General features: G+C 39.8%; 1 protein-coding gene across 2 annotated transcripts in view; it reads left to right on the plus strand.

Annotated features, from left to right (window-relative positions):
* Positions 1–14,873: 14,873 nt before the first annotated feature.
* The window catches only part of ZFHX4 (zinc finger homeobox 4), a 181,634-nt gene continuing 170,681 nt past the window's right edge, over positions 14,874–25,826 (plus strand). Inside the window, exon 1 of one of the 2 annotated variants that reach the window (XM_032610394.1) lies at positions 14,874–15,255. The gene's annotated coding sequence lies outside the window, so the exon portion shown is untranslated. The remainder of the gene's footprint in view (positions 15,256–25,826) is intronic. The other variant, XM_032610395.1, reaches the window with a different exon arrangement.

Raw genomic sequence — 25,826 nt, forward strand, 5'->3', positions numbered from 1 at the left:
GTGTAATACATAAGTGAAGGTTTACATATAAAAGCTTTAGCTATCAAAAAAAAAAAGGATCTTTATATCATATTGTCCTAAATTTTTTACTTGAAAACATCACTAACCTCTTGGGGTGTATTCTGAAAAGTTGTCATTAAATCTATTTGCATATCTCTTTGTAAACTGAAGTTCAAGGTAAAATAGTGCATGCTGATCAAAATAGTCCATTTGTTATAAAATGCATCCTTTAGCTTTAGTGGGTGAGTGGCAGAAAGCTTTGGAGAATATGAATGGTAGAGAAAATAATAATTTCAGGTTTAAAGGTTTTAGAGGGGTGAATATTTTTTCTGTAAGTAAGAGTTGAACACAATGACAATTTTAAATGAGTTATAGTTATAATAGTAGATTTTGAAAATTAATACAGAAAAAAATATTGCATAACAAATTATGGTAAATATTTCAAAATGTTCTCTTTTTTACTATAAAATGTTAAAGGTGATTTTTGTATGACCTTTGCTTTCATTTCCTTTCTCTTTAAATATCACTGGTACGGAGCTGGAGCCCTGAAGCCCAGGTAGGAAAGACACACTGAAAGACGGCCAGTCCATCCTGACTGTACATTTTTTCACACATTTATTGCAAACTGACACTCATATAACAGCTTTCTTTTTTTTTTTAATCACAAAGATTCAACAAAGAACAATTCCAGTATCAAGGGAAACTCATATCTCAGAAAAGAGAGAAATGCCATAACTGCATATTCAGGCTTCATAAACCAAGTTTGGCAAAGATAATTGTACTATTTGTGTGTGACAGCATTTTACCATTTAAAGAAGTCAGTCATCTAAATTTGAGAGTATTTAGGTGTAATTGTGTATATGCATGTATATATCATATATTACATGCAATGCACAAATATAAATTTCAGCTCCAAATGAAATGCACAAACATTTCATGTGTCTTTTTTTAGTTTAAAATATTCTTTGATGAATATGTATTTATATATTAAATATATCTCTACCAACTAAATTATGAGATTTCTTGTTAGTCTATATGTCATATGATATTCTACTATTAAATAAGATTGTATACTTTATGTATTCACTTAAACAGAAGAACATTCTGAATGAAGCAAACGAAAGCACAAGCAATGCACACAAATTAAGATAGGTTTTTAAACTAACAGCAACAAAATAGTCTGATAAACTTTTCAAATAAATAGACACTGATAATTTTTCCAAAAAAATTATCTAAATTAATGCTTTAAATGTAAGTGAATGTTGTTTTCAAATTACGTCAAAACATAAAATTCTCAATGATTCTCCATAGTAACTTTCAAAAGAAACTAATTTTTAAAGAGCTTTGATTATATCCTAAAATATAAAGGAAAATTATTTTTATTTTCTGTTTATTAAGACCCATCTATAGTGGAAAACATGATTCCAGATCTATAATCTTTATAAACATTATGAATGTTCATATTTATGATGCATATTAAAGATTAATGTTTAAGATCTATAGTGACTACCTATACAGATTACCAAGATGATGGCAAATATCATGCATATCATTTCACTGAACTAGTTTTAGTAGCTTAAATGTGTTATAGTGAGTCCAGCTATTTCAAATAAATCTTCTTTTCTATAAATATTCTGACTAGTATAGCCTAGTCACAAAGGATATTTTACAACAAAAATTAACTTTAAAAAATAATATTGAATTCTATAGGATACTATCCTTTCTAAAAGTATAAATTTATCTAAACTAAGCACACATACATACACACTCACACATACTCACACAAATTTTGTCGGTTTTGTTATTAAAGTAAACTGAAAATGAAGTCATTAAGGTGATTATTACATTGTCATCTATGCAACTATGTAGCTTTTAAAATATGTAAGCATTTCATTTAATCCTAGTTTTACATATTTAACAATAGATCAGTAACTATTGTCATTGATTTTTATAAAGTGTAAATATTTTAAAATATCAACTAACACATGTATCTATTCAAATTCTAAGACAATTTCATTCATCTAAGAATGTAAAATCAAACTAAATAGCTAATTGAGATATTTCATAATGTCTCCATTTTACAGAAAAATATGTATTAACAAAGTACAGTATTTAAGGAAATTAATGTTAGCCTTCTTATACATAGAGAGTACATTTGTGCACCTATTACTATCTATATAAGTATAGATATATCATTATATATGTCTTGTCAATCTATGTATTTTGTGCAGAGAAGAAAAGCATTCTCATAACCTAGAATAAAGCAAAAAAGGAGTATAGGTATGTGTGTATGTGTGTGTCTGCTTGTAGAGACGGAGGAAAAGAATTGGTAGATTTACAGAGAGGTATTAAAGTAGAATATTAACATATTTGAAAATGAATATGAAGGCATTATACTATATAAAGAAATATCATTGATAATATTTCTTCTCTCTCCTTCTTTCTCTCTCTACATGAGTGTATTCGGCTGCTAACAAGGAAATGAACATTTGAGATAAAAGGAAAAGATAACTGTATAGAAATTTCAAATGGGTATTTTGGTTAAAATTACTAAATTAAAATTTAAATTCAATTGGGTTTTCTTTTCTGAAATATGAAATAAGGAGTTTGTAAAATGGGCATGAGAATCACAACATATTTTGAAATATTTCTATTAAAATTTTCCCATATAAATATTTGTATCATTAGTACCTTATAATATTACAAAATATTCTGAAGGAATGTAAAAATAGCATGAAATAAACCTGAAGGGGTAATCTTTGTAGCATAAAGATCAAGATTCTAAGTAAAGACAAAGTTCCTTATCATTTGATTCAGCCATAACTGTTTCAAACCTCCTAGTTTAATGATTTTTATGTATTTCTACTTGTTGGTTTTTCAAATTTGTCATTGCTTCAGTATTCTAGGGCTGAAAAGGAAGTAATGCAGGGGGTAAAACAAGAATTTACATAGCCACCTAATAGTTAATATCTTGACCACTTTAAGATTATGCATTTAAATAGTTATAATCCCAGTAATTCCAATGCTACAGCATCCAGGGGATGCTATTAGATGCCTTCAGATAGATGTCCTCAGTGATACTTCATAGCAAGTATCATTTACTAGTACCTGACTACCTAGATTCCTGAGGCTTTTAGTCTAAAAACACATTTCTATATAAAAAGAACCCAATTTAACTATAAGGGTAACAATGATGTTGTCATGAAGTTGACAAAAAGTGGTAGACAAAAAGTTATCTGTAACTCCCAAGTGGACATATTCATTCCCTAATTCCTAGATAATTAACGAGGATAAGACTATACCTTGATCACCTCTTTTCAAGATGGTAAATTAATGATAAAAACTAATGATACAGTGGAATCAAAGTGAGTTATGGGGGTGGGGGAGGATATGGGCGATGGAGAGAGAAATACCTTTTTTCCTGGCTCCACAAAGGGTTGAGGGCCTAATTATTTTTAAGTATAATCCAACCAACCTCTTCTCATGCTTAGCTGCACTGAGTGACACTATTTGTGACTCCCAGTGTGCTGAAACTGAGCATGTTGCTGTCAGTTTAAAAATGACTATAATAAAAGTGACCATGAAGATGGATCTTGTGATTTTGCGTTTCTAATCAGTCATCTGTGAAGAACACTTTTGCTTTGATTCAGCAGACTGGTGACAGCCATGATTGATAGTGCACAAGGATGAAAAAAGGTTATTAACTGTCTTCCTATTAAGCTCAATGTTTTACCCCTCTAGGTGCATCTCATACTTTAAGTTAAAATACTCAGGTAAGGTCAAGAATGAACTCTATGGAGATGGTATCCATTCTGCTGAAATCGAGCAAGGCATCCTTACATAGATTTTTTTTTTAATTTAGCACTTAAACTACATTTAATTCCACCATCTTATTCATTAGCTAAAAAGAGAAATTCCCTCCTTCCAACAGCATCCTATGGTGAAAACACTAAATGTACAGAAAATAGCTTTAAATGTAAAGATTTGAACGTGGAGCTGACTAGCAACATGTGTGTGGTATGTATGTAAATCTGTGTTTAAACAGATGGTCATATACACATAATCTGAGGGTATTTTTAAGGGTAGATACTAAATTGATTTATGATTACCAAATAAATATCTGCATAATATATGCAAAAATTGTTTAATTTTAGATAATCTATACATGGCAGAGAAAAAATAATAAAGAAAAAATAATCATTTCTAAGAAACTCAAAGGATCTAATAGAATATCTAGATATTTGTTTTCATTTAAATGTAATATATTAATTTATGAACTTCATCTTATTTTAATTTTTTAAAATTAGAAATATTACATATAGATAAACATTTGAATGGCAGTATCTGTTCACATCTTTGACTAGCATACAGACGCACACCCGTACACAAGTAGTATTACAGAACCTAAGGTACTCCACTAACTGAGGATGTACCATTCATTAAATGAAATAATAAAATTTTTAATGCTATCATATTTCCTGTATTCCTTTATTCTTACTGAAGCCAAAATGTACTGAAAGATTTTTGCACACTTTATTTAACTTCTCTTTAAAAGCATTTTAAATTTACAAGTTTGTTTCTGGGAGATAACGAATTAAATATATGCATTTTAATGTAAAATTGTGGTATTATGTTTCTTCCTACATTTCCCACTGTAAACACTCAGTACATGGCAAATGTAATATGAATTAGGAAAAAATATTAAAGGATGTCAATAACTTGGCACTGAAATAACCATTTAAACTATAACCAAATTTCAGTTCTGTGTGCTTGGCAGTTCTTCACTGAACAACTCTGCAGAGTGGCACAGAATAAGAAAATGTTACCAGCATGTTATTAGAGTTTCGTTACAGGGAATATCATAGTATGTCCAAATGTTTTCTCTAGTATATCATGACCTGTTTCTCCAATGTCCGTTATTATACCCGTTTTGGGTCTGTAATAAATTATATTTTGAAAATGCACTGTTTTAATATTAGGATCCATCAACAATGAAATACAGAGAAAGTAAGGAAATGAAGTTCAAGATTTCATTGAATTTTTCTCTAGAGCGACAAAAATTGGCTCTCTGTCCTACTTTCTTAATATTACAATTGCTGTTTTAAGAAACCTTTCCAATTCTCTAGGATTTTATGCATGCCAAGGATAATTTAAATACACACTGAGAACCTAAAAATGTTAAAATGTTAGATCAATATGAAAGCTGTTTACTTAGTGAATTGTGTTTATGTGAAGTGGACTTAAGGGTAGATTTTAGAATTCATACAAGATTTCCTCAATACGACACATTAACTTCAATATTAAATGGATTTCTCTGTCTTTTCCAACTTCAACAGACAAATGCGTGTTCTGAAATTTAGAAATCAGCGATAAGTGATAGAGGGGTTTATATGATCAATGATAACATATTGTACAATTATTTGTCAAAGTTTTCACAGTAGAATTATAATTATAATGGAGAAATAACATGTTGTGTTTCTCAAAAACATTGTGTGCTTTTAAAATCAAAAACAAAAAATGCAGTTTCTATCTATTTCATGTTAACTAACAAGATGTTCTAAAATATTAGTGAAAGTCCTGTCTTCTTCCATCTGCCTACTTGGGAGTTTCTTAAGGAAAAGGAGGAAATACAAAGGCTGGGTAGGCCCAAGAGGGACACACAGATTTCCCAGTTACCCATTTCCTAGTCTTCTCTGTTTCTTCTCTAGAGAATCAAGATCTAGAACACACATTACACGCAGCACACATTTTAGGAAAGAACAAGGCAAAGGCCGTTTCAGGTAAAGTTTAGGTCATTTCCAAAGCAATTAGCATGGCTGAAAGTGATGTTGAGCTTTTGTAGAATCCAACACTTAGCGGACAGTAAAAGTTAAAAGTGCCACAGTTTCTTGTATCCTTTTGGAACTCCAGAACAGAATGTTTCCTTAATTTTGTTCAAGCAAGTGATAGAACTGGTGAAGAAAAGCCCCACACCTTTGTGCAAACCCCTTAAATTTGGTTCTGAGGCTACTGCGATTTGGCTTCATGGAATACTGGGGCACAAGGCACCTTTAGTTTACAATACCTAGGGCTTTGATTACTTTAGCTTGAAAGTCTCTTCCGAAGCCCTTCCAATCCTACTGGTATCCCTCCTTCTCCTCCTCCAGACCTACGAGGGGACACAGGGTAGGGGTATGAACTGGGTGGTGCACATCTGTGTAGCCAGACCGTGGAGGATGACAGCTGCTGTCCACTCCCAGACTGTGTACCTGAGCGTAGAGGCCACTCTGCTCTTCTGCCCAGCCCACTCCAGCCTGCAGTGTTGCTGCTGTCACACCAGCCGGTGATCTGATAGGCTTGTCGGGTTGCCATGGTGTTGACTTCTTGCCTCTGAGGAGCTGCCCAATGACTGGAGGTCTGGGATTAAAGCGGGAAGAGGCAGCGGCCGCAGCGAATTTCAGCGGCAGCTGCAGCAGCAAGAAACAAGAAGCGAGAGGACGAGGTCTTTAGACTGAGCTCCGCTCGCAGCCAGGGCTGCCGGGGAGGGAAGGAGAGGAAAGGGGGGAAGTTTGGAAGGATGACCACTCGAAGCCAGAAGATGCAAGTGAGGAGTTTGAGACCCACTCAGGAATAACTCATAAGCAATCTGCACGCGCTGAGAGGGAAAATCGTCCAGAATTCGTTATTATTCACATAAGATATTACCAGGGCGGGGGGTGGGACTGGGGTGTTAAAAGGGACTTAAGTGGGTGATATACTGCCTCCCCAAACCCCCTCCCTTCATTTGGGCAACGAAGTAATTTGACAAGTTAAAGAGGGGCTATACAGAGAACTTTAAATCTGGATAGCTAACTTATTCCGAGAAGAGAAAGTGCAACTAGACGGCAACCGAGTAAATGAAAATAGTTGCCGGGGAGCACGGCAGGCGGGGGCGATGCGGGCTGGTGGGGGCGGGGAGGGGGAGGTGCGGAGAGTGCGTGGGACGCACAACCCCGGACCGGAACCGTAAACTAGGCAATGAAAGGGAAAGAAACCGCTTCTGTTATAAATTAGTAGGTAGGTGAAGGTTACGCAAAGAAGAAAAGGGAAAGTAAAGCTGTTAAAAGAATAGAATAAACCCCCTGGGAGTTGAAATCGCAATTCCCCCCCCCCTGCCCGCACCCCCACCCCCCACCCCCCGGCTCTCCAATCCAAGGGGAGGAGGAAGAGAAAGAGAGTGCATTCTGGTGTGATGAGAACTCTCTGGAATGTCTGGAGGAGAGGATAGGAGCGTGAGGGTAAGAAGACCCGGGTGCTAAATAAATGGCGTGAGAGAGAAACAGGGGAGGGGCGGGGTAGGAAGGAAATATTCGGCGATTCACCGGAGGGACTTGGAGATGGAGAAGAGTGAGATTCCAGTAGAAGGAAAAGAAGTGCAGAAGTTCAGACCTGTAGCGTAAAGGAAGGAGGGAACGACTAGAGTCAGTAAGAGAGAAGGCGGAAAAAGGTGTGTGCTGCTGAGGGAGGGCGTGGGAAGGCACCCGTTGTCAACTAGAGGGAGCGACTGCTAGGACAGAGGGCAGAAAGGGCAGAGAATTGTACGGACTCTGGCGGTGGAGCGAGCACCGCTGGGCAGCACCGGCGAGCTGGAACCAGGTGCCGTGCAGCCCGCGCCCCGGGGCGACGCAGGGACTTTTCTGGCAAGAGGAAGAGCTGCTCGTTCACCCTGACGGAGTCACGATTCACCGCGAGTCCCAAACACACGCCTCACTAACTACTTTACAGCCTCTTTCATTGATTTTCTTTAACAAATAAACAGAATACCCGTTACAGCAACACTTCCTCTTGCTGCAGCTAGCTAGAATGCCAGAAGCTCTCTGATGGTTTCATTTCTCCGGATAGCAGTTTTTATATCTCTAAATAAATTATTTTCCTTCACTTAAAGGATCAAATGTGTGATTCCATTCAGTTTTGGGGAGTCCAGTCCTCGCCCCCCCCTCTTCTATAATTTGGGAATCACCTTTTAGAATAAGTAGAAGACAGGTTCAGACACAAGTTTGCAGACCTGATAAGGCTCACTGACATTTGCATATTAATTTTTGCTAATAATAAGTAACTGAATTTGGAAGGAAAACGGTAAAGAAATTGATTCCCTTGCAATTGCAGGGAAATTAGCACTAGTCCGAGAGCCACACCTAAGCTACTCCCCTTGAGTTGTCTCTTAAAAATATTTCCTTTAAAAAAAAAGTATTTATTTTAAAGTGGCCCCCTTCAAGAGCGGTTCTGCTCGAGGTTCTTCCATACATGTCAAAGGGTTGTTGAATTATTCATTATTGTAATTACTATCATCATTGTCATTATCCTTTTCCATGTGGAAATAATTTTATTATCGTAATTTGATATCTGAAGAATTTCCTGTTAGTCGTTTGATAATCACTTTTTTCTGCTGAAAAGAAAAGTTTTGTTTATAAATGAGATAGGGAAAATGTTTTAAATGCTTTGATGTTTGCTATAGATTTCCGTTTATCTAATCGATCGGAATGCCAATAAAATCGATTAAAGGTTTAGTGTTTTACAAACAACCATTTTGTGCTTTTTGATTTTACGTTCAGAATGATTTTAATAAAACTAACGCTTTCCTTTAACATTCTCCCTTAAAAAAATCTTTATCTTTTTTTTTTTATTATTAGAAATTGCCACTTAAAGTTCTAATAGGAAAATAAAATATATAAGCAATGGCCGCAATGGTTTAAATTCCATCCTCTTGTTGCTCAAGGTATTTAAATAAAGCCCTTTAAAATCTTGGCGAATTATATGCGATCATTCAGTGATTGCGGAATATTAAATTAAACTTAGATAAATCCGCATTGAAGGAGGCAGCACCCAATCCTGAATTTATTTCCCATTTTCTCTAACAGCATCACTGCACTCCTCTCTTTGCAATGACAATGTGCCAAATCTGGGCATTTTGAAAACATTTTCCATATGCTTTAACAGGGGACTGATAGACAAAGAAGAAAAGGAGATGATCATTTTGCTCTGAGGTATATTTTCCTTAACCTTTTTCTGTTAGACTTTCACTGATAATTATTTTAAAGCAAAAGTTTGAAAATCATTTAATTCTTTTTTTTTTTTTTTTTTTTGCTTTCACCATTTTTTTTCCTATCTTGTAATTTATATTCCTGAAATGGAATTTTGGTGACAATATAATGTAAAGCTATCATTTCTGTACCTTGGCAAACAACATTTGTTTCAAAATCTTTGATTCATTTAGCTTGCTAGCTGCCTTTTGTAATTAAAGATGGATTTAATTATACATTTTGTAACTTAGATCAGATGGGCTGTTTGTTTGCTGTAGGATTTAATGGTGCTTTTGTGTCTAATATTTAGGGATGTTGCATACAGAGGTGATGGCTTTTCTTCAGCTATAAAGATCTGGACTTTTTTTTTTTTTTTTTTTGTCTTGGAAATGTGGATGTTTGGACGAATGTAATGTCCTGTTTTAAAATAATTCTATTTAGTGGCTGGAGTTAATATATTGTCTCTACATTTCATTGACTAAATTTCATTTAATATTTAATTAAATTAATTAGCATTTAATGCTAAATAAATATTTAGCATTTCATTGACTAAATATAGATGTTTTAGGTTTAAAAAGATCACAACTGTATCTTCTATTCAATGAAATCAGTTATTCTTTATTTTGTTTTTCCTCACTTCTATCTTTTCCCATCTGCATCGCTGTCTCTTACAGTTCTTCCCCAGACGGAGTGTAAAATTTTCGTTGGATACTCTTGCTGGAAATATCTCCTTGTATTGTGAGAAGGGTGTGCTTGTGACCCTGGATGGAGTGAGTGTGCATGTGTATGGTGTGGGGGGCAGTGGTGGTCCTCATTAATTTGCATAAGAGCTGTAGAAGTGCTTGTGAAGTTAGTGAAGTGCTATTGTTTGGGAAGAGACCTGCCTGATTTTGTTTATAAACACTGGTCTGGTTGCCTAGGGGGAAAGAAGGTCACAGTACTGTCTGAGCCCTGACCTCTGAAAGGCCAGAGTGCGTCTGACTTTTTCTGTCTTTCCTTTCTTCCTCCCTTAATTCTTCCCTCCTCAGAGCCTCTATACCTCAGACTCCCTATAACTCCTCTCCCCTCCCCATTCCTTACCTTACCTGTGTCTAACTGTACATAATGACCCCCTACACACACACACACACACACACACACACACAAAACCAGGTCAGAACCTCCGGGGGGGCGGGGGAAGGTAAAACCGATTTACTTCGAAGTTAAAGCAAAAACTGGGCTTCAGTCTGGAAAGGTAGAAATATATGGGGATATGGAAGTACAGAGATAGATCCCGGGATCAGGAGGGGGTCATTTTTATGTTGGGGGAAAAAAAAAAAATGAGACTACGGAGGAAATAAGAACGAGGTTGGGGGAGGGGAGGGAATAAGCGAACGACGGATTTCACTGCCCACAAACACGTACATACACACTCAAAATACCTTTCGTCTTTGAATGTCATTTCATCTAGTTCACTCTCACCATCAAAGAGAGTGTCCATTCTGGATGTTAGGTCATATTTTCCTTCTCCCTCCTCCCTTCTTTAATTCTCAAGAAAATATACTTTTTTTCATAGTAATGGGAAGTGGCTCTCCCACACTATTTCTTAAATTATTTCACTAGAAATATAATGCTTGTGACACTTTCCCCAATAAGCCCTGCACTTTCCGATTCACTGTCAACTTCATCGTCTCCCCCTTACATACATACATACTCCTCCCCCCCCGCCACACACACACACAAAATAACAGACCTTGGTATCAGGTTTAAGTGTGTTTTGGAAAGGAGTTGCTGAGTTAAACAAAAATGTTAGTTAACAGACTGCCTTTGTTAAATAGCCCCCGGGAGAAGACCCAACAAAAAGAGGGAAAGAGGAGGGGGGCTGAGGATCTGAAAGTGTCTGTGGTGACATAAAGGGTTCCTAACGCTGAAATCACTTGTAATACCTCGTTTCAAACTGAGCTCATCTATAGACCCCGGAAGCGCGGTCAAAAGACTGGGAACATTTTCCCCTTGGGCTGGGGCTAGTCTTGAGCTGGAGGGAAGCGGGGGAGAGGGAGGTGGGGTATTTATTAGTGACTCAGCCAGGGCAGGGCGGGGGAAGGGGGGAGCATACAGCTCAAGACTCATTAAACCAACTGTAAAGCCCTGAGTGTCCTCCGCAGAGATGTGGGAAATAAAATACGCCGAGGAAAATCTGGGAGTGGAAATTACCTTTTGTCTCAATGTTAATTACTCCTTGCTTCCAACACTCAACACCTAACCACCTGGTAGCCCTTTCTGGTCCTTCCCCAACTCGGCTCCGGGTGTCAGGATCCGAATGCTCTGCAGTGGGCTTGGCTCGGCGGGGCAGCCCTGGAAAGTGCAGAAGAGGGTCTAGGGAAAGTTCTGGGTGCGGCGGGGAAACCTCTGCTCGTTTCACTTTGAAATTAAAAGTAGCCAAACGTTCCGCGAAGGCTGCGGTGGGTGCGTGCAGAGTTTAGGGACAGCGGCATGGGGGGCGGGGGTGTTGTGTGGGGTCAAAGGTTGACGGCGAGGAGTCCGCAGAGACCCGAGAGGAGCAGCTGGGTTTCCCGAAGCCAGGGGCCGAGGAGGAGGGCGCCAGGGGCCGCGGGGCAGCAGCGCAACCAGGTCGAGCCGGGCGGATCGCGCCCGCGCCCCGGAGCAGCCCGCGGGCTGGGCTTGAGCTCGCTCCCCTCGCCGCGCCCCTGCCCGCGGCGCCGCGCTCCGCGCCTCCCGGCCCACCCCTCGCAGACCTGCGGCCGCTGCTCCCAGCTCCCCTTCGCGCGCTGACGCGCTCCAAGGCCGAGCCCTGGAGGAAACTCTTAACTCTGTGCTAGTTCCTCTCTGCCCCTTCCCCTCAGCCCATTAACCCCCGACCCTCATCCCAGCTTCTCTTCTTAGGAAGGAGGTGAAAGAGGACGAGGAAGAGATGATTCAAAAGAAAACACACACCCATACACACACACACAAACGCTAGAAGAGGAATACTCGCTTGCAGAAGGGATTGCAAAAGTGGACGCCCCTCTTACAAATCCTCCTTCCTTTTGTTTTCTTACTTAGAATTCGATAACTCCCCTCCCCAACACACACACACACACACACACACACACACACACTACTATTACTACTACTATTACTACTACTACTACAGCTGTATTTTTCAGGAAAGAGGGGATGAGGGCATAGAGGAGAAATAGCCACAAATTTTTTTAAATGGTTTTCCTGATTTGACGTTTGGTGTTTTGACATCAATGACATTAATATTATTGATGATGTTTCAGGGAGAAAAAAGGCAAAAGAAATAAAGGAAAACTTGAAAACGAAATGATCATCATTTCCCTATTCTTCAGTGCCAGAAATAGACCCCTTTCTTCACCTGAGCCTGAAACAGACTTATTGTTCTCAGGTGTTTCCTTCATCATACACATTTACCCGTCTGAAATCGCAGGAAATGTTTTTTTCCATCAGTGAGCTTGTACATGGAGCCCTCTCCTGCAAAGGGCTTGATCTTCTCTGATTTGAACCTGAAAGTTTTCCTGCCTTCATTTCCCCTCGCCCTCTTCCCCCTACACGCACCTCAAATTGTTTCTTAAAGCCAGAATTTTTGCTCTCTGGGGTGTTTTTCGGTAAACAGAAACGCTACATAAACGCCTTCTTCACTTGCAAGTTACAGAGAATTTAAATTTTACCCTCGTGGGCATGTATATTTCTTAAGGCACATGGATAAACCCCACTGAGGTGCAATCAGACACCAACCACTAGCACACCGGTGATACAGTTGCTGTGTGTAAAGGTGGGGCTGTAAAGAAAGTAAATCAAAAATTTTAGGAAGCTGTCCACTTTGGTCAGATTTCTTCCCAAACAAGTTTGAAATGGAATGAAGTCTTTGGAGAAGTAGATAATTTTCTTTCTGTTAATGTTTAGTAGTCCTGGTTTCTAATACACTAGTACATGGACTGACTCTAGATTCTTATGGTGGTGATTTGCTTTTTTCTCTTAATAAAGAACATATCTAGGGTTTATTCTCCACTCCAAGCCTCTGCACTTTCATTGTAACCTTACCCAGCTGCTGTAGGCAACCAGCTTTCCTGATCAGGGCCTAGGTCTGCTCTTTTGAGGACTATGCTTTTATCCTCCCAGGTGTTTTGTTTGTTTTTTAATCCCATTTGCATCAGTCTTAGGATTTTCCAAATGTTTCCTGATAACGCAAGGTTTCAGACCCAGAAGTGTGTGTGTTTGCAGGCTCTGTTTTTCCTAGTGCTTGTGCAGTAAACCTTTCTGTTGGTATTTGGTAGATTTGGTGCTTAAGGCCCAAGACAAGGTTTTGAAGCAGATCCTGGCCATCCAGAACTTCAAAGGCCTGTCAACTCAAAAGCAGCTGACGCCTCACCTGTCCAGGAAGCTGGACATTGCAAGTATTTCCTGTTTTTAGCTTGTTTGATTTGTTACTCTCACCTTCTCTCTAGAATTCCTATTTTTGAAATATTACGTAGATGGTATCTACTTGTGACCTGCAGTATAGCAGTGTATCAAGATGCTATCTTTGAGGAGCAATGGAGATATATATATATATATATATATATATACACACACACACACACACACACACACATACATACTTACATACATATACATATATATAGTCCATATTCAGTATAGTCCGTATTCAGTATAGTCCGTATTCAGTATAGTCCATATTCAGTAGGGGGTATTTAAAAGTATGTCTATTCCTAGTTTTAGTTAATTATCTTTTAATGAAAGTGTCACTCATATTCACATCTGTAATATTGGAAAGAGATAATTAGATTTTCAAATGAGAATCAGCCACCTTAAATTTTGCACCAGAAAATACCAAGTATATTTCATTCTAATGAGATCTGTAGTGGGGTTTTAAAATTCATCATAATGTGCTTCAAGAAAGATAATTCAACACACTTGCAAGATGAAAGGTTTTCTTCCTAAGTCTTCTTAAAGCTATTACACTGAACTTATGCAATTCTGATAAAATATTCAAAAATATTACATAAGGGCTAGAACCGTACCCTCACTATCATCCTCGCAACCATCCCTTATTCTCATTTGAAAGTTTACTTTGACTAAACTAACCGCTTCCATCTTCCACGCCCTGGGTTTTCTTTCCTGCGTGTACAAACGAAAGATACGTGTTCACATTGAGTGCCTACAGATCCAGAGTGCAATCCCTCCTTTGAAATAGGTTGGGCAGAGCGGTATTTGCACACAGCCAGGCACCCTTTATTTACATACATCTGCATATTAGCTCAGGACCCCGCATTTCGCCGTTAAAGTGCTTTCCTGTACGTAGCAGAATAAACTAAGCAGAGAAAAACCTTTTTATTGCCCTCACTCCTCTTTCTGCTTAAAGCTTCCTAGTAAACAAATCTCTGGTCCGATAATAATTACTTTGCCTCATTAAAATAAAAAACAATTTTTTTTTCGAGTGGTTAAAGGGCACGTTTGGGGCGGTATTATGTTTTATTTTCTCCCCCTCCTTGCCGAGTGTGTGTGTGTGTGTGTGTGTGAGTGTGTGTGTGTGTGTGTGTGTGTGTGTCTGATGAAGTTTGGGAGTCGCGCGCGCAGGGGCGCGTGGGGTGCGAGCCCCGGAGGTCCCCATCCCCTGCCCTCTCTGTGGTCGCCGCGTCCCGGATTCCCGCCGCAGCGCTCCGAGCTTCGGAAGCCGCGAGGCTCCCGGGCTGCTCCGGGTCCGGGCTTGCGCGTCATTTGCAGTCTGGGGAATGTTGATCACCTCACTAATTACACCTCTCTCTCCCCCCTCTCCCTCTCCCTCTCCCTCTCTCTCCTCTCTCATTCCCAGAGTGCATATCGGGAATAGACACACAAAGACATGCGCACTCAACTTAATCAGCCATTTTTTTAAACAGGGCTAAAACGATAATAATTAGCAGAATAAAGACATATCGGATTTTCATTTCCTTTCCTCCTTTTCCCAACCCCTTCACAACCAAACAGCGAGACCGCGGTCGGCACATGCTTTAACTCCTCCCGGACCCCCGAGGACCGCTCCATGCCCCCCACTTTCTGCTCCAGCGTTTTTATTTTCACCCAATAAAGTTCGAGGAATATTTTTTTAATTTTTAATTTTTTTTATTTTTTAATGAACCCTCTCGTTTTACTTGGATGTGATCAGCTGTAAGTAAAATAAAAGCAAAACAAAAAAGAGGCGAAGATCGAGTAGGAACTGCAGGGGAAATGGAAAGTAAGTTTTTTCTTTAACTTTTATTGAGTAGTTTGTGTTAAATTTAGGTCGAGTATCGATTATCTTTCCAGCCTGATCTTGCACAATCTTTGATATTTCGCTCCCTCTCTCTCCCTCTCCGCCTCTCTCCCTCTCTGCGCCTGGCTCGCTCGCTCCCGCTCGCTCTCGCACACATCCCCTCAGCCCGACCATCTCTTCCGCTCTGCCCCCCCTTTTCTATCTCTTTCCCCCTTTTTTGGCTCCAGGATTTGCTCCGCCGAGGGAGGAAGGGGGCACTGAAGGACCTGATTTTCCACTTTCTTTGGGGTGTGTGTGTGTGTGTGCGTTTTTCGGGATTTAACTTTTGGATTAAGTGGCGGATCATCCACGTTTGGCCGAGCAGTTTTCTCTCCTTTTGCCTGTCTTTTCGGGTTCTGTCTCCACCGCGAGCCCGGGGCTTTCTCGAGGCGCGGGGAAGCTGTCAGCTCCGCGGCGGCGCGGACACTGCCAGGGGCCCCCGGTCGCCCCGCGTCCCCGCACCCCGGTCGGGATGACCCTTCCTTCGCACCCATCCTCCGAAAGTTTGGACGTTGGTCGGTGGGACTCGGAGCCCCTCTCTCCCTCTTCTCTTCCTGCTCCCCTCCCCTCCCATTCAGCCTTGGTTTTCTCCTCCTCTCACCACCCCTCTTCCCTCGCTCAAGTTCTAAGAAGGGTGCTTAGCGCGCCGGAGCTGCGGAGGCCCGCGGCTCCGTGCGCGGTGGGCAGGGGGTTCCGAGAGGCTGGGGCGCGAGCCGGGGCTGGGGCTGCAGGTAGACGCCCGCCCGCCGGAGAGGGAGGCGGCGCGGGCGGCGCGGACCCGGGCGCCGGCGAACGCCAGACAGGTCCGTTAGTAGGCGGGATCGCCGGGCCTCGGGGCCAGGGACCCGGGAGGCGGCCGCAGCTCTCTCGGGGCGCTTTCGCTGCTGGGTGTGTCTTAGACCGGAGGAGAGCTGCCCGCGGCTCAGGGTCAAGAATCTTTTCCTTTTCTTTTGGCGAAGGGCAAGGTGTGTGTGTGTGTGTGTGTGTGTGTGTATTGGGGGGGGGGGTCTGTGGCCGGTTGTGAGAACTGGTTTATTCCCCGGCACCCCCCAAAGGGGTTCCAGGTCTACAAACGAACTTCACCTTCTTCGCCTCTCCCGGCATCAAGTGCGCCTTCCGGCCGGGAGCAGCTAAGGGAAGAGGGGCTGGAATGCGTCGGGTCTCGCCTTCCTTCTACTTCTATCTTGTTCCCCCCTCCCCCCATTCTTTCTGCTCTTTTCTATCGGAAAAATAAATAATAAAATTTCTCATGGAATTGTATAAAGTTTCTCTGCCGATGCCCAAGTTACAGAGGACTCCCCACCCAGCCCCTCCCACCCCCAGTCCCGAAGACGGTGCACTGGTTTGTATTTCTTTTGTTACCTGTGGTCCGGGCGGGGGGTTCCTTTCGGCCGCTCGGGTTGGGGTCCGGCCCAGAGACGAGGCTCCGGCGGGCGCCTTTGGCCGCGACTCCTCGCTCCCGCGCGGTCCTGGTGAGGTCTTAGCTACCGTTCGGTGAGACACCCTCCTTGTAGGTACCAAAGGTTCAGATCGCGAACACGGACCCCCCCACCCCGACCCCTACACACACATACACACTCACACTCAACACACTCACAGACACACACGGTCTCCCTACTCCCCCCCACCGCCAGCCCCCACCTTGCCTTTCCCCTCCCCCGTTCCAAAAAAGCACACACACACAACAACAACAACCCCCCCAGACCAAACAAAAACCCAAAGACAAGTTCACTGGCGGAAGATGGTGGATTGACACTGACTCAGAGAGGCAGGTTCACCAGGAAATCTGGCGGTCCCGATTTCTGACAGTTGCATTTCCTCTCCTTGAGTCCTCCCCCCCTTTTTTTTATTAACTCTGTTCCATGTTTAATCAAGGATCATGTAGATGGCAAAAGGAGAGACAGAGAGAGAGGAGAGAGAGAGGAAGAGAGAGGAGAGAGAGACAAGAGACAGAAGGAGGGCTTTTTTTTTTTTTTTTTTTTTATTGTGTTCTCCTGGATTTTCAGTGGCTTGATCCCTATAAACGTGGAGTGGTTAAAGCTCATATGTAGTATTATATTTTTAGTTGGGTGGATGGATGGAAGAGTCAGGGAGAGGCTGCGGCTGTCGCTGCCTTTTCGGATGTTGCTTAGATTAAGGCTGAGACTTGGCTGCGATTGGGACGCGACAGTGACACGGGCATCGATCGCTTCCATTGAGAGCAATGCAAAAACACAGCCCGGGTATGTAACACTCTCGGTGCCATCAACACTTGTTTTACTTTATATTTACTGGCAAAACTGACAGAGCAAGCTCAGGCTTTCTCTCTTTCTTTCTTTTTTCTCTCTTTTTTTCTAACTGAAGAATAAAAACAATTGTGTCTAGAAGTTGTTGGAAAGGATGGTTTAAATACAACAGAAAGGAGGGATTGGGATCATTTCACAATCTCTGTGACTGATTGTGTTTTAGAGTTTTTCTTCTCCACGGAGGAGCATATTAAAGAAAACGAAGGTTTTCTTTTTTCCTTCCTCTTCTTAAAAAAAAAAAAAAATCCTTAAGGGAATATTTGATAGTTTTCAACGTTTGCGGTTTCAATCAGCAGGAAGGCACACAAAAATAAAAGATGGCTAGCCAGCTGTTTTAACCTCTTGCACCTGGCTTCAGTGTGGGGCTCATAAGGTTTATACAGCTATTAAAAAAAAAAAAACTGTTCTAATATTTATGGCATAAACTGGGGAGAGAGTATCACTGTGTATTTATTCAGTAGCTGGTTGCTTTTGGATTTTGAAAAGTCAACTCATTTGTTTTCATTTTTATGTCAATGAAGATAGACTCAATGAAATATGGGGGAAATATCATAAATCTGAAAAGTGATATGTACCTGAGGAACAAAGAAAGGTCAGGTAAACCAGCTGTGTAAGTCAAAGCAATAGCACCCAATTGTGGGGTAGGCAGGGAGAGTGGGCTCTGGGTCTAGGAAGTGAAAGTTGCCACTTAAAGTTAAAAATGAAGGAAACACGCTCAGCTTTATTGTAATCTTTTGCAGTTTTTAGCAGATGAGCCCAGATCTGCCCATTAATTTTGAGCTAGTTGGATTATTTTAAAAGATGCTGTCCCAGCAATGGAAAACATAAAGGAGGCTGAGAAAATCACTGTTTAATATTGCAGAATTTACTGCTTCCATTCTGACCATGAGCCTAAATTTACACAATGAAATTTGATTATCTCTAATAACAATATTAGATCCTGCCCTGGATGGATGAGAATTGAGGTGGTTTTGTTGATTGCAAGGGTTTAATGTTGCATTTCAGAATCTGATGTGGTTTGGCCTTCCTTCCATTAACTGGAAAACCCCTGAGGTTTTACAATTATTTCTTAAAGATAATACATTTAAGATTGCATTGGTAGGCTGAAGAAAAGTCATAAAGGCAAGAAGGGAAGCCCTTAATAACTCTTGAGATTCAGACATGTTCAGCAGTTAGATTGGCTCTGACTTCACCAAGGGTCGACAATGTGTCATTTCCACGAAGCCAAATTGCCCTCTGCCTATATGATATTAATGTGCAAATCAATATTTCAGGGATTAAATTTCCCTTCTTCATTTTTTATGGTTTCTACCTCAATAAGTCTCAAGTCTATTAAAAGAGGCTGGATGATTTAAAATCTTTCACTGCAGAATGGCTTGTCGTCGTAGTCTTGTTTCACAGACCATTTTAGGATTTTTGTTATAAAGACCAAGGGCATCCTAAAGAAGTTGTGAGGCAATGTAGAGCCAGGCTCCACAGCATAAAGCCCTTGTTCAATTAAGAGCTAAGAGGTGTTGGAAATATATATGTTTATGTAATATATAGAGATATACACACACATACATTCTGCTGCTTTAAAAATATTATGTTAATCACCTATTGATTTATTTCAAAATCAATTGAAGTTCCTTTCTTATTAGTGATTTGTTCAGCATTCTTGAAGACTGTGTTCATTTTCTTAAAGAGTATGCATGAATTAGCTTGGTGTGAAAGTATTTGGAAGGGATTTTCATCTAGCACTATTTTTCCCAAGAAATATTTCTAGTAACCATTGTAATAACCAAGTATTGTCATTTGCATTGTTGTCATGGCTATCATTGCATTTTGGGGCTGAGTGATTTAGCTGATATCTGTTCATAGAGGCCTTCTTCCATTCGCTTAACATTTATTTCTAACACTTAGTAGGCGCAACGCTTCTTTAACCCTCTTGGAGAAACACATTTGTAAAAGAAAATATGTGACTTGATGGGAAATAATACAAAGCAGAAATTTGGGAGGTCAAAATAAAAGATTGTGACTTTATCACATAATCTTGGGAAGGCCTACTGTCTATCATTTGGGGGTGTTTTATAGTCTAAAACCATCTGGACCAAGTTCCGCGCAGCTGCACGAATTTCATATGTGATAGAACATTTTTTCCATTCAGTGTGAAATGTTCCTTCCTAAAACACGTACACCAGACTCGCTTAATTTAGTCTGTTAAAAGAAATGCACATGAAAAAGGACAAAAGGCTCTTTAATCTCTGCAAGCTGTTTGTTTTTCTTCAAGATTCCTGTCTGTTTGGGTTTGAAAAGTCATGTTTATTGAGGAGATGATTCTGAGGTGTGACATTAAAATAATATATGATTTTTGGACTGGTGGCCACGCTCCTGCTTCATTTGCAGAACTACTTTTTATGCCTGTCAAAACACAGAGTTAATCTCTCCTTATTTACAATTAATCTCAATAAAATTAATCTTAACTATGCTTTATTCAGTGGCTTAAAATATCTAATTATATTCAATTAACTGCTGTCATAGTAATTAACATTGCTTAATTGCCTCTGCATATATTTATGTAAAGCTCATTAGGTGCTGCTGGTTCCTTTTTCCTTTTCTACTTGCTGTTTTTGCTGTTGTCAAATCATTTTCATCTCCCAACGTTCGACAATGTCAGTGACAGCAAACTCTTCCTTAACATTTTTCTTGAAATGAGTGTTATTACTTACCTATGAGAAGATACTAGTTATGAGTCTTTAAAGATGAATCCACCCCCCACCCCCCAATCCCTTTTCTCTTATCCCTGGTCCCTAGCACATTCACAAAATATTTTCTGTCATTGTTGCTAGAAATATGAGAAGCCAGGTTAAGCTTTGTGTTTATAAATGAGGAGCCTTTCTGTGTCTGCCTAGGGGCTGTACCCACAGGCAGAGTTTCTTTTTTTTTTTTCCTCTCAAACCATTCTAAGGGTTAAAGACTTCGCCAAGGTTCAAACTGAAAAGCGCCCAGGGAAAGTGCATGTGAATATGTACAAGTTTCATGTAATTAGTGCTTAATTATATTAACATATGCAAATTGTCAACTTAGAAGCTTGTTGAGCTGGCAAAGATCAGCTAGGCACAATTGCTGTATTGTTCTGAAACAATAATGGATTTCAAGTTGGATTGTGGAAACACATAACTAGCTATCTAATTTAACTCATACCATGGTGAAATTTCATTAGTCTCCATGGAGACTGGTTTAATTGTGCTGACTAATGTTCTGGGCTGCAGAATGTCCTAAAAAGAAAGCGTTGTTTGCCTAATCCACCTTACAATGACACTTGTTTGTACATGTTTCCCTTGTGTGAGAATTTACATATGCAAATAAATAGTTTCTCTGCCCCATTTGTCATGGCTCTTCATTACCCATGAAGAGGACATTGTTACTAGGCTGTGACTGAGTCTCCCAAGATGGGATAGTGTCAACCAGTCCAGCTACATTCTTTCATAATTTGTTTCTGATTAATAGACCAGAGTGAGACTCCGCGTCTTTGGGCATCTGCAAAGGAAAGGTCAGTTGTGTCACAGAAAAGAGTTTCTGCTGTAACTGAAGGACTTTTTCTTCCTATGATTCTTCTCCTTTTCCCGCTCATTGGTTCACATAATCATATTTAAAATAATGTATTCTTGTTCTAAGAATGCCTCTACTAATAATCTCTAGTTTCCTAAAGCAGAAAGATAGGAGAAGAAAGGAAATTCTGTTATTGGAATATTAATCCTGTTTTTGACAGAAAGGTAAACTGATATAATTGCTTTTCAGTTGAAGGAATGGGGGTTTATACAAGTGTGAAAGCATCGGAAAAGGATTAGCATTTTTTTGCATAATGAAAAGCTCTGTTGAATAGGGTTCTGAATGGCTGACTGAATGACCGAGATGAAAGGAAGATGAAAATGCAGGCTCCTCTTTCTTTATGCCTATGCTCTGCTCGCTCTAAAGTTATGTTTGTCCAAGACTTGAGAAAACAAGCAGGGGCTCAGATTTCAGCAACTTTCTAAGATGCCCTGAGTTTTCATCATCACTGGGAAGTAATATGTATGGCAGTAGTGCGGCTAGAGGACGATAAACAGAGGTTTGTATATAGAAGAGTTTTCAGATACATGCTAGGCTAGCCAAATATTGACTATTGGGTATCAAGAATTCCCAGCACTTTGCTGGCAAAAACAGTTATTTCAGAAGAAGCCAGTGGTACGGTGTGGATATCTCATGTAGTTAATAATGGAATATATGATGCTCCCTCCCCCATCCCCTACCCTATCGGCTATAAATAGTTGTCTCAGTTGGTAGAACACTTCACTTGGGAAAGAGTTGTGTATTCTGATTTTTTGGCAATGTTAAGTGTTTTAAGTGGCCTTTCAGCTTTTCGGGCTGGGAGGGGCTGGTGGAAGAGGATACAGAGTTATTTCCTTAGGATTTAATTCATCTTCGTGTTGCTTTGTAGGAGTATTGTGTATTTCACTTAGAGATAAGTCTTTGTGAAAGTGTCTAAGTACTCTTGGAGACATTTGCAGTAGGGTTTTCCCTTGTCACTAGTTAGGGCTGTAACTGGTTATCAGTTGATGTGATCAGGGCTCTTAATGATGTTTCTTCAACCATAATTAGGGCAGTTAAAATACCATAAGTGTTAAGACACTTTCAAAGGTGGGAATTGGTTCTTTTGTACATATGTAAATCAAATACAGTGTGGATAATTATTTATATGTATACACTTTAAACAAGCTCTTTCCGGTTTGGGGTCACCACAAATGAGCCATTGAAGGCTACCCCAGAGCAGGATTGAAAGATTCCGCCAGATATTAACCTAACTTGTTTTGTTACTAGATTGTAGAACTTCTATTTGCCTCATCACTTTAACTGTTCAGTTGCTATTCAGTACTGTTAAGATGGTTACATGGAAACTTGCGGAATCAGAAGTGTTTTCACATAAATTAAAGTGTAAGGTTGCCTCTTGAGTACAGAACATTGTAAGGGAAAAGTGTTTGATCTTTGTTATATAAAGTCACCAAAATTCTTTACTAGAGCTCTCTAGAAAAATTGTCAAGAAATTCTGGATTGTTTCAGAAACTTTTCTGGTTAACTTTATGGATATGCTTGCAAAACTCTTAAAAGAACAAAAAAATCCACATGGAAGCTATTCTTTTACATGAAGCAGGGCTTATTAAGATATTTCCATAAGAAAAATGTGCTAATTTAAAAAATAAATTCATTTATATTTTAAGACATTGTTAACCAAGCACCATGTGTTGTAACTGGCAGCTTTCCAGCCACCATGGAAGTGGATCACACATGGGTTAATAGTAGCTTATGTGATGTCTGCATTCTTAGGAAATGGGCAAAAGCCCAGGGTATTCTGATATCAAGATTTTTAGGAATCAGACAGAAAGCAGAATATATGTTTATATGTGAACAGATGGACACATGTGAGAACTAAAAGTGCACAATTTCTCTTGGCACTTGTTTTAGTTATCCCTGATGATATAACCAAGATCTTAGTGCACTCACAGTCTTTGATGGCTAAGGACAAAATGGTCTTTTAATGAGGGCTCAATGGCATTATTTTCTTGTATATGGATTGTTCCCCCTGTGATCTTGCTGGATTTGATGTTCTGTTAATTCCCTCGTTTCAGAGGTTCACAAGTTGCCCTGAAAGTTTGATACGGTTTCACGTTTGACATACAATCCTCAGTCCAGGAATGGCTGCTTCCCACTCCCCTATTCTTTTCAAGGTTTGTGAGTGAACTAAAATATTTGCCATTTTGAGGCACTTTTGAATGTACGCACACAACCTAAAAATGGCTTGACACTAAAGTCATATTTGGCAAGTAGCTTGTCTCTGGTATAATTAGCCACTTTAACATTCTAGAGATTGAAAAAATAAACAAATACAATTTAAGAATTTGGGCAGCTTGACTTAGTTAATGTGTCATAATGCCCTGATGGTCCAAGACAAGTCCTGAGTAGGTGTTTTAGTCATTTGGGTCAGGGGTTCACACACTAGCATCATATATTTAGATGATTGATCATTTCTAATGTTTGCTTGTCCTGGGGAGACGACAGTGCACAGTTGATAATTTTTGAATGGTACACATTATAGCACGTACCTCTAGGACAAAGTTTATAATTTCCATCGTGTTCTAGCTGTAAAAACAGAAAGCGTTCTGCAGGCATTTACTCGGATCTAAATCATTTTAACCAGGGAAAATCGACTTTTGGGTTAAAATATGCATTTTATAACTATCCATAAAATTCTTTTCCTTCACTGTAAAGAAGAAAGGAAATCCATAGCTTTAACAGTGTTAAAATACAAAAACATATGAGCTGGTGTATGCCACCTGGTTGTACTGTTAATAACAGAACAAAACTTTCTAAGAAGGAAGTTTATAAAGAATCTTAAAATTTGCCTGATTGGAAGAATAAATTGAAGAAGCCCAATCATATCCCAAAGTACCTTTATTAAACCTGAAAGGCTTTACTAATGTAGATTTTCTAATATATAGTTCGTAGTACTTTTCCCCCATACATTTAGCAATAAAGCAATTCATACTTAAAATTTCCTGAGCCCACTAATGAATGGAGAGTGAGTCATCTCCTTTGGTTTAATAGATACAAAATAGGAGTGTGTATGCAGACACACACACCCACCCCTACCCTTTTTCCATGTTAATGTCTCTCTTTCCTCTTTAGATGTGTTTATAGGGGTAGCCTGTGTGGTGTTCCTCTGTAGACTAAATTTCTTTCATTTTCTAAGAAGTGGCCAACACGATTGCAACAGAAAAAGAGCAGGTAGGGTGGTAAGACAACTGGAAACTATCAAAGGGCTAAATCCTGGAAACTTCCTTATAGTTCTTCAGTTCAACCAGCTCATTTTAAAATATGGCATACTGAATTCTGGAGAAGTAAACATTGAGTCAGCCAGCAAGGTAGGAACATGTCAGGACAAGAACTCAGCTGTCCCAGCTCTAGGACCAATGGCCACTCAGCTATATTGGCTGCTTAGAAAAGGGTTTGTTCCGTGAATGAATACAAATGTGGTGGAAATGGGGAAGAGAAGAAAAGGAAAATGTGCAATGGTAATCCAACAGTGATGTTGTCTCCTCTGAGAGCGTGAGTTCTCTGTTACTGAAAGGAGACCAGTAGAATCTGGATGGCCTCTTACCACTGTGACCGGAAGCATGTTTTTGTGTTAAGTAGGAGGTTAGGCTAGGTACTTTGAATGGTCAAGATGAGTCTACGATTCATAAAAGTACTAATGATCTCAGTGACTTAAAATGTATTCTTAATAACGATGAACACAGTGTGAAGAAGAAAGGTTTGTATTTTGTGGAGGGAAAGTAAAGACAAAGCTGTGATGTTTTAGAGGTAGCATAGTGTAGAGAAAGAATGACACTTAGGTTAAAACCAGACATTCTTTTGATTCTGTTTACTTTGGATTCCTTTTTCCTTTTTAAATGAGTTTGTTTAACTTAAGTCTTAGATATTTGAAAATCTATTCCAATTTTTTGACAACTCAATGACCAATAGAAATCTTATTAGATCTGTAAGACACTTGGGTTAAATTCTTGTTATAGATGACCTTATCAAAGTTATTTAATCTTTTTGAGCCTCAGATTCCTCGTTTGTGTCTCAGAGCTGCTGTAGAGCTTACCTAAGGCTAAACTGTTGTGAACGTATTAAAATAAGTGAATGTGGATAGGGCCCGATATCCTTCATTCCCCTCTTTATTGTCAATAGCTGGTTTTGATATAATGCTCTACTGAAGAGTACTTGATAAAGCAAATCTACATAGACCTTTTGAAGAGAGATGCCCCTGTCCCTGACAAGGGAGGGAGATAGGAATTAGTCAAGGGGGATGCCTAAGAGGTAGGACCAAAGGGTAGTCTCCTTCTTCTCATGTTTTCTCATTGACAGATACCTAGATGACATCTAGGTGGATACGCCTCCACCTCATTATTTGCTACAACATCATCACAGGTTGCTTTGGTTTTGAGGGGTTTCTAGATGATTTTAATGCATCTCTGGGATCTTTTTTATAAGAAACAAATTAGAACAGAAACAGTTTTAAAGTAATTCAGACTTTAGTCTATCCATAGGAACTCAAGATTCCAGACTGTCCATTATATACAATAATAGAAGAGACCACAAAGCTTATTTCAGTATTGAAGCTGACCCTACCTGTTTGAAAGCCTTTGAATTAGAGGTTTTCCCCAAACT

This window comes from Phocoena sinus, chromosome 17 (genome assembly GCF_008692025.1).
Source record: "Phocoena sinus isolate mPhoSin1 chromosome 17, mPhoSin1.pri, whole genome shotgun sequence".
NCBI lineage: Eukaryota > Metazoa > Chordata > Mammalia > Artiodactyla > Phocoenidae > Phocoena > Phocoena sinus.